Raw genomic sequence first — 9,084 nt, forward strand, 5'->3', positions numbered from 1 at the left:
TCTCTCTGATTGTTGAGAGAGGAATTTTGGTTTATTATTATTCACTTGTAATCTTTGAACTCTAATTGAGTACGTGAATAGTAAAACTGTTATAACCAACCCTTATTCTTCTTCTTCTTCCTTCTTCTCTCTCTTTCATAAAATCTAATAGATTTTTGTATTTGTTCAAAAAACTCAATATTTCTTATATTTTGATTTGTTCTTGACAACATCAATTCACAACACTTATAAATGAGTCAAATGTTAAATTTATAAAAGAAACCCCTACACCTAATATCAAAGTTTTTGGTGGAGGTGTGATATTTTTCTCTTGTTGCACCGAAGCATTAATCTCGTTGTTGTTTCCGCCTTTTTTTTATCTCCCGACAAATAGTGTTAAAATTATCGTCTTAGATCTTATGGATCATGAGTGTTGGATACAAATATGAGTGTTCAAATGTCACATCATCTATAAATAAATAAAATGATAAACTTATAAGAAAGAAACTCATAAATTTAAATATTGAAATATAACACAATTATATTAAATCATGTATGTATTCGTCACACAAATAATTTAGCAAAAGCAATTCTTTACTTTGAATTCAAATTCCATGGCAATGGATTTTACACATTCATCCAACTAATACATTAATGATTATTAAATCATGATCAAATATTCTAATTTAAATAACACCCTTTGATATTAATCCAAAAATCTTCAATGCATCAACAACATGATTACGTAGGATTTCATAAAAGAGTTTGAATTCCTTTTCTCATTCTAGTGGCTACGAAGAGCAAGTTGTTCCCATGTTATTTTTTCTCTTTTCTCATTTGATGCAAACATTGATCATAACTAAGATTCTAAAGGATGCATGATATATTGATATGTGTCTATATAGAACTAAAGGAGCAAGTGAGGGTGACAATTCAAAAGGAAAATAGTTGTGGCTTTGGCCTTATGTAATAATACCAAGAAATTCTCTTCCAACCAACCAACATCTTAGAGCATCTTTTACTGACAAAGTTGAATTTCAAAACTTTCTTTTTGGCAATTGAGTTTATAATCCGTACAACTTTTATTTTATGTTTGGTGAAATTAACTTGAAGGACGATGGTAACATATTAGCGGGAATATTGGGAATTGATGGACCAATTGGGACAACCAACCACCTTTATCATGTTTATATATATATATATATATATATATATATATATATATATATATATATAATATATATATATATATATATATATATATATATATATATATATATTCCTCTCGAGAAATATTCAAACTTCAAACCTTGTTCTAAATGTAATACATCAAATATTATGCTTCACATAAAGTAATGATTAAGGTGACAAATTTTATTTCATAGAATTTAGTAAATATAGTATTCAATATTTAATTATTTTAGATTATGTCTTATTTTAATTTTATGTTTTTTGTTTTTAAATAAATTAAAATTTTGATTAATTTTTGTCTTGTTAGACAGTTCAAAGAGGTGAGAGTATCAGTGGAACTAATGCTTTAGAATCATATATACAAGAGGAAGACATCACATCTTCATCCGAAATTTTAAATTATTAAATATATATATTATCTTCTTAAAAATCTAACATTTAATTTATTTTTAAACGAGGTGAGACATGTGTATATAACATATTTTATATTTTACATGTATTGGTACAAGAAATGATTATGATTAGCTAATTTTAAAGTGGAAAAAATATTATATTTTTTTTTCTTAACTGAGTTCTTTAGATCAATTACACGCTCCAAACCATGACACGTATATAATTTTTGAAAATAAAATAAAATTATACATTAATATTTAAGGATGAATGTTTTATTGATCACGTATTTTCTAATATACAACCATTAAGAAAATTCAAAAGATAAAAGTTGTATTTTTACCTCCATTGCCTTTGATTCTTTCGAACTCTTACTTTTAGTATAAATGATGTATTTCTGAATAATATGATGAGAGTAATTTAATGAACCAGTGATATTTATAAACTTTATTTTACTATTAAAAATTAAGAACTATAAAAAAAATCATTACCACTCAATATTATGATCATAATCAAGACCATAAAAATCAATAAAATTTTACAAGTTAGAAACAAATATGTAAATCATATTGATACTTCCTCTCTAAATGAGTATTACCATCTCTATATATTACAAAGAGTTTATTTTTCAAGTATACAATAATGTACAAATTTAAAGAATAAACTAATATTTAAATGTTTCAAATGAGAGTTTTATTAATAAATTGTATGTTTACGATCATTAGGCGGTCCGAGTCCCATTTTTCTATATGATTCTTGAATTTTAGTGGCAACATGCCCTTAGTCAAAGAAATAATATATTGATCAAAAAGTATAAGATGTGTATGTTTCCCTTGCAAAGGCATGGAGACTCGGAGGCCTTTGTAGGTATATAACATGTTTGGATAGTGAAGGCTTTCCCGCAATGGCAAGAAGCCATGTGCGGTGGTTTTTGACACTACGCCAAAAACTGGAATAGACAGCGCCCCTTAGAGAGCGCTTTATTACAAAAGCGCACTCTAAAGTGAAGAGAAAAAATAAGGAGCATACTATTGGAATAGACAGCGCACTTTAGAGGGCGCTTTTGTAACAAAGCGCACTCTAAAGTGAAGCGAAAAAATAATGAGGAAATGGAGGGACACCAATAGAGGACGCTTTATTGAAAGCGCCCTCTAAGGGTAACCTTAGAGGACGCTTTTTAAAAAGCGCTCTCTATGTACATGTACATTTCCAGTTTATAAGGCGCTTTTGGAAAGCCTTAGAGAGCGCTTTTAGAAGCGCCCTCTTAGGCCCCCTTTAGAGGGCGCTTTTGTAACAAAGCGCCCTCTAAAGTGAAGCCAAAAAAAAAATAATGAGGAAATGGAGGGACAACAATAGAGGGCGCTTTAGTGAAAGCGCCCTCTAAGGTTACCCTTAGAGGGCGCTTTTAAAAAAGCGCTCTCTAAGTCCATGTACATTTCCAGTTTAGAAGGCGCTTTTGGAAAGCCTTAGAGAGCGCTTTCAGAAGCGCCCTCTTAGGCCCCCTTTAGAGGGCGCTTTTTTTACAAAAGCGCCCTCTAAGGTCCCCTTTAATAAACATTAAAATTATAACATATACTGCATGTCTCTTTATTTTCCCTCTCTATAAGCTATTTCGTTTACGTAACTGGGTTTTCTCTCTACTGCGATTACTCTCGTCCTCCGTTCGTTCTCCCTCCCTCACCGTCATCGTCGCCGTCGCCTTTTTCTGCTGCTGCGTTCACGTTCACGTCCACCGTCACTGTTCACTTTCTTCTCCATCGTTACCGTCACCTTGAAGGTATTTCTCTTCTCCATCGTTACCGTTCACTTTCTTCATGTGTTTGATTAGGGTATTTTCTAAATTTAGTTTTACATTTTGTGCATTATGTTGATTAATGTTGTTTAGGGCAAACTGAGTTTTTTATTTCTGATTGAAAACTGATATCATTTGAAGTGTGTTTGAGCTTGTGCTTGGAAGTTTGATGATTATGGATGCAAGTTTGTTCATGTTCCAAACACCATAAGTTTGCATTGGTCTTTTGCATGCAGTAGGTGTGTGTGAGTTTGTATTCAATAATGATAAAAAAAAGAGTTTAGATTGTTGTAACATGAGAGAAATGGAAGGTATATGAATGTGTTCACGTATTGAATCATTGTCTTACTTGGGTCTTATTGAATCATTTCTATATTACAGATAAAATGGCTAACCAAGACGATACCCATGACGCGAATGGATCACGTAACAATGTTGAAAAAGAAATCAAACGAGGATTGACTGTTATGAAGTCAATCATTCGTGCAAGAGACAAGGGTGTAAAATTTGAAGTACATTGGAGTGCTGAAGACCAACTAATTGAGCCTAACGGTTCAATGTTGGCAAGTTACATTGGTTTCCTTGTTCGACAACATATTCCGATTACATGTGATAATTGGAGAAGTCCGGACTTGAAGGTTGGCAAAGAAAAAATATGGTCGGAGATACAGGTACTTACCATATTTTGTTATATGTTTTTTTTGTTGACTATTTGTTAACCATATATTGTTATAATATTACTTTATAATAACACACTCCATGTGTATGTTTTTTAGAGATCCTTTCACATCGATGAAAGTCGGCAAAAATATTGTATTCAATTGGCCGGAAAAAGACTCCGAGGATTTCGATCCTTTTTGTCCAACAAATTTCTCAAGGATGAGGAAGGAAAATTTGTTGAAGCAGAACGGCCAATGAAGTATGCCGAGATTATTTCAGCCGATGAATGGGATAACTTTGTCGCCAAACAAAGAAACGAAAAATTCCATGTAATGTCTATTAATTATGGTATTATACAATTGTTAAGTTACTTGGTTCTAATATGCCTTAAACTTTTTTATCCAGGAAGTAAGCGACAAAAATCGGAAAAGGGCATCAAAATCCGCGTATCCGTACAAAAAAGGGCGTACGGGATATGCACGGTTATAACAAAGAATTGTGAGTATATTCAAATGTTATGAGCTTATACATTGTCACAATATGTTATAATTGATGATCTTATAATCTAATTCAATGTGTAGCTAACCGAGGAGAAAAGTGACGCAACATCTCTTCCGGAGCACGTATTATGGAAGACTGCTCGGGTTGGGAAGGATGGGGCTGTCGTTGAAGCGGTCCAAAATGTTTATGACGAATGTGTAAGTATATGTAACATTATTTCTTTAATTATATCGAAAATTTTGTTAGACATATAATTAATTTTTAATCTCCTCTAATAATATTTCAGGAGACTTTATCCAAAACCTTACCTTCAACCGAGGTCCAGGATTGTAGGAGCGTACTTAGTCGAGTACTAAATGTTCCTGAGTATTCCGGTCGAGTGAGGGGTAAGGGTTTTGGTGTGACTCCGTCGTCATTTTATAAAAAACCAAAAACAAAAAATCCTACCAATAAAGAGGTGATGGAGACCTTGGCGGAGTTAAGGGCACAAGTACTCCAACTGCAAAACGAGAATGCAAGGTATAGAGAAGAAAGGTGCGCTCCCGAGGAAAAAGATACTAGTGACCAAGCTAGTATCAATTGTCAACCGAAATTTCCCGAGGTAATTATATATGTTATTATGAAATTAAAATAGCACTTTTTTACTTGACACATATACACGTTAACAATAACATTTATTATTGGTTTAGGGCATTTCACCTTGTCAGCTGTATCTATCGTCACCAACTTATCGCATAGTTGGCAAGGGAAAAGTGCACAATACTTCGGGTGAATTACTTCACCATAATCCCCTCCCGGTGGGATATATGAAAGTTTCGGTTGACCTTGTATTAGATACGAACGCCCTTCTACCATTACCTGACGTTGTTTCAGAGACAACGTTGATGCGAGATGCAGTCGGATCCTTTGTTGGTTGGCCGTCAGATCTAATTTTCCCTGATGCCGAGGTATATATGTTCTAAATGATTATGAATATTTAGTATTCACATTTCAATTCAGCTACAATTATGATATTTAATCAATCCTTATTACATGGTAATGTTAGACTCCTACAAGACCCACACATAAAGTTGGTAAAGGGATTTCAAGACGCATCGAGTCGGTTGCATCTCAAAAAGAGGTACAAATATATATACCCATTGAATTATATACACAACGATTCTGTTGCATCACAAAAAGTCATGATTTATTTTATATGAATTTTTAGGTTCCCGGTCGAAAGTTGAAAAGCGCTGCTAAGGATATTCCAACGACGTCCGGGACAAAATCTCAAATTATGATGCGTCTTGAGAAAATGGTGGATGAGTCCGATATTATGCACGGGGCCATTCGTAGTATAGATTTTGATGAAGGTGTTTTCGGAGCTGCTCATTTCGAAATAATTGCAAAGGAGGACATGCAATAACTTTTTGAACACGACGAATTGGGCATCGCTGTCATTCATACATACATATGGTACTCCGATCAATCTATAATTTACTTAGTTGAACAATTTATTTACACATTTCAATGAGTAGTCTAATGTTTATTATGTTTCTATTTAAGGTATATGTATGTAACATTGATGCGGGGAACTGAATTGTGTAACCGTTTCAATTTTATTGCTGCTTCCCGTATCAACGCAACGTTAATAACGAAAAATCCAACATCCGTAAAGAATGATCTAGTCGATAGATTCATGGCGGCCGGCGATAATACTACACCCAGTTTGTATTTTTTACGTTTAATTCTGGCAACGGGTTAGATTTTCTTAATTTCTAATAATTTCATTCTAATCTATGTATATCTTTTACGTAGAAAATTTTCATTCATCTAAATTTTTGTTTTATTTTACAGTGGTCACTGGGTGTTGGTTGCTATGGATCTTTCGAGACTAATAGTGTATTATCTCGATTCGTTATCGGGTGATTGGAGTAAATATCCGAGTATGAAGAAGACGGTTGACGCGTAAGTGAAATTCCCTAAATATTCGTGTGTATTTGTATATTTAATTATGTCTGTCAGATTGATCTCAATATACGTTTTTATTTTGTTAGGGCAATAATAAAATTTAGATCGAAAAAGAATTATCGTAATAGGAAGGACATTACCTGGGTCAGAGTTCAGGTATATATTAAGTATCTTATTTTTGCTTATAATAGTGTTATTTTTTGCTTATAATAGTGTTTGTAAGAAATTAACTATATATATTGTTTGTTTTTCTGTGTAGTGTCCTCAGCAAAATAATTCGGTCGATTGCGGATTTTTTGTATTGAGATTTATGAGAGATATCATTGCGTTGAATCGTATAGACATCCCAAAAATGGTATGGAATAATAACTTAGGGTTTATTTTAATATTATCGGATATTTCATCTAATTTGTTACTAAATCATGGATATGTTTTATTCTCTTAATTGTAGTACTTTGAGGAATACAAATCTTACTCAAGAGCTCATTTGGATGAAATGAAGGATGAATTGTGTCAATTCATTGTTGATCAAAGAATCATATAGCTAGGTTGTATATTGTTGTACATATATGTATGGAATGTTGTTGTTGTATGCTGTTGTTGTATATATGTTGTATATTGTTGTTGTACTTTTACTAAATCATGAATATGTGTTGTATATTGTTGATCAAAGAATCATATATTAATGTTGTATATATGGAGGATTAATGTTGTATATAAATGGATTCATGTTGTATATATCAATGGATTAATGGTGTATAACATTGGATTAAAGGATGAAATCAATATGAATTTTACACTTTTGCAGCATGCGAACAGGTTACCAATTAAATATCCACTGTTTTTCAAACAAATTTTTTTAAAATAACTAACACTTTAGAGGGCACTTTGTCCAGAAAGCGCCCTCTAAACACTTTACATTGACAACTTTAGAGGGCGCTTTTTCCTGAAAGTGCCCTCTAAACACTTTACATTGACAACTTTAGAGGGCGCTTTTTCCAGAAAGCGCCCTCTAAGGTGTCCCTTTATGGACCACTCCAGAGGGCGCTTTTTTCTGAAAGCGCACTATAATGTGGCCACTTTAGACAGCGCTTTCTCCAGGAAAACAAAGCGTTGTCTTTACCTATGCCAGCGCCACTTTAGAGGGCGCTTAAAAGCGCTGTTATAGGCCAAAATAAGCGCCCTCTTTTCCCTTATTTGGCGTAGTTTGAGTCTGCTTAGGGGACCAGCTCGCGGGAGGTGAAAGGTTCTGTTGGTGGTCGATGTTGTTAGCTTGCAGACAGACGATTAGGTTAGTCGTGTATGTTACGTTGGTAACGAGCATGGTGATTTTTCTGTATTGGAGAGTGTGTATGACTTAAAGTCTATCTTTTCACCTTGAGGGATAATGTATTTATAGGATTTTCTAGCTCTTAAGGCTTTCACCTCCTTAATGTGGTCTTAAATGCTCCCCTCGTACTATAGGAGGTTATTGACCTCCTGTCTTCTAGGAGTCAGTGGGGACTCTTTCTTGCTTGACTCCCACGTTCAAGGAACCTCTCAAGTGAATCCCTTAGATTGCGTATGTGCGACCCAATTGTTGGGCGAAGGCGCCCTAGTCTAAGATTTTACCAAATATAATACTACAAGTAACAATCATTAGATCAGTGTTAATGTACTCAATGATCATTATTTTATCTTTAACTCTTTCTCTGATGGATAAGTATTTAATGTTGATATGTTTTCTCCAACTTTCACTTTTATTGCTCTTAGCCATAAAAATAGCACTTCAATTATCTCAGAAAATCTTCAAAGGTCTAGAGATAGAATATACTATTTTAAGCCTAGAAATAAAACTCTTAGGTCATACACCGTGAGAAGTGGGCTCAAAACATGAGACAAACTTGACTTCCATGGAAAAAGCGGCAATCAAAATTTTCTTAGTACTTCTCCACGAAATAGCTCGATAGTCCACCATTAAAATGTATCCCGTTGTTGATTTGAGAGAATCAAGACAACCAGCAAAGTCAGAATCAGAACTGTCGATTACATATAGATTTTCCATTTTCCTATACATAAGCATATAATATTTTGTTCCTTAAAGGTATATTAACACCTTCTTTGAAGCTTTATAGTGGTCCATACATGGATTACTCTAATATATTTATAAGATTCCAACAAGAAATACAGTGTCGGGCCTTGTGCATACTTGAGCATGCATAAGACTTCCAAAAACAAAAACATATGGAATGTTTTTTATTTTTCCCGCTCGACAATCATGTTTAGAGCATTGCTTCAAATTGAACTATTACTCTTCATAACGGTAGCAACACTTGTTGAACAATCTTTCATCTAAAATGTATATAGAATCTTGTTGATGTAGGATTCTTGTGATAGACCTAAAATCTCATTTTGTCTATCTTTATGGATCTTAATATCAATGACATAATATGCATCACTCATGTCTTTCATATTAAAGTTTTTAGAGTGGACATTGTTGATAGAGAATAACTATCGGTCGTAGAAGAAAAAATAGACATGGGAGTTTGTTCAACTTCCTAAGTGAAAAATGGTCTTTGGTTGTAAGTGGGTGCTCAAGATGAAAATAACAGTAATAGAAAGAAAAAAAAGGAAAAATGTTA

This window comes from Lathyrus oleraceus, chromosome 7 (assembly GCF_024323335.1).
Source record: "Lathyrus oleraceus cultivar Zhongwan6 chromosome 7, CAAS_Psat_ZW6_1.0, whole genome shotgun sequence".
NCBI classification, from domain to species: domain Eukaryota; kingdom Viridiplantae; phylum Streptophyta; class Magnoliopsida; order Fabales; family Fabaceae; genus Lathyrus; species Lathyrus oleraceus.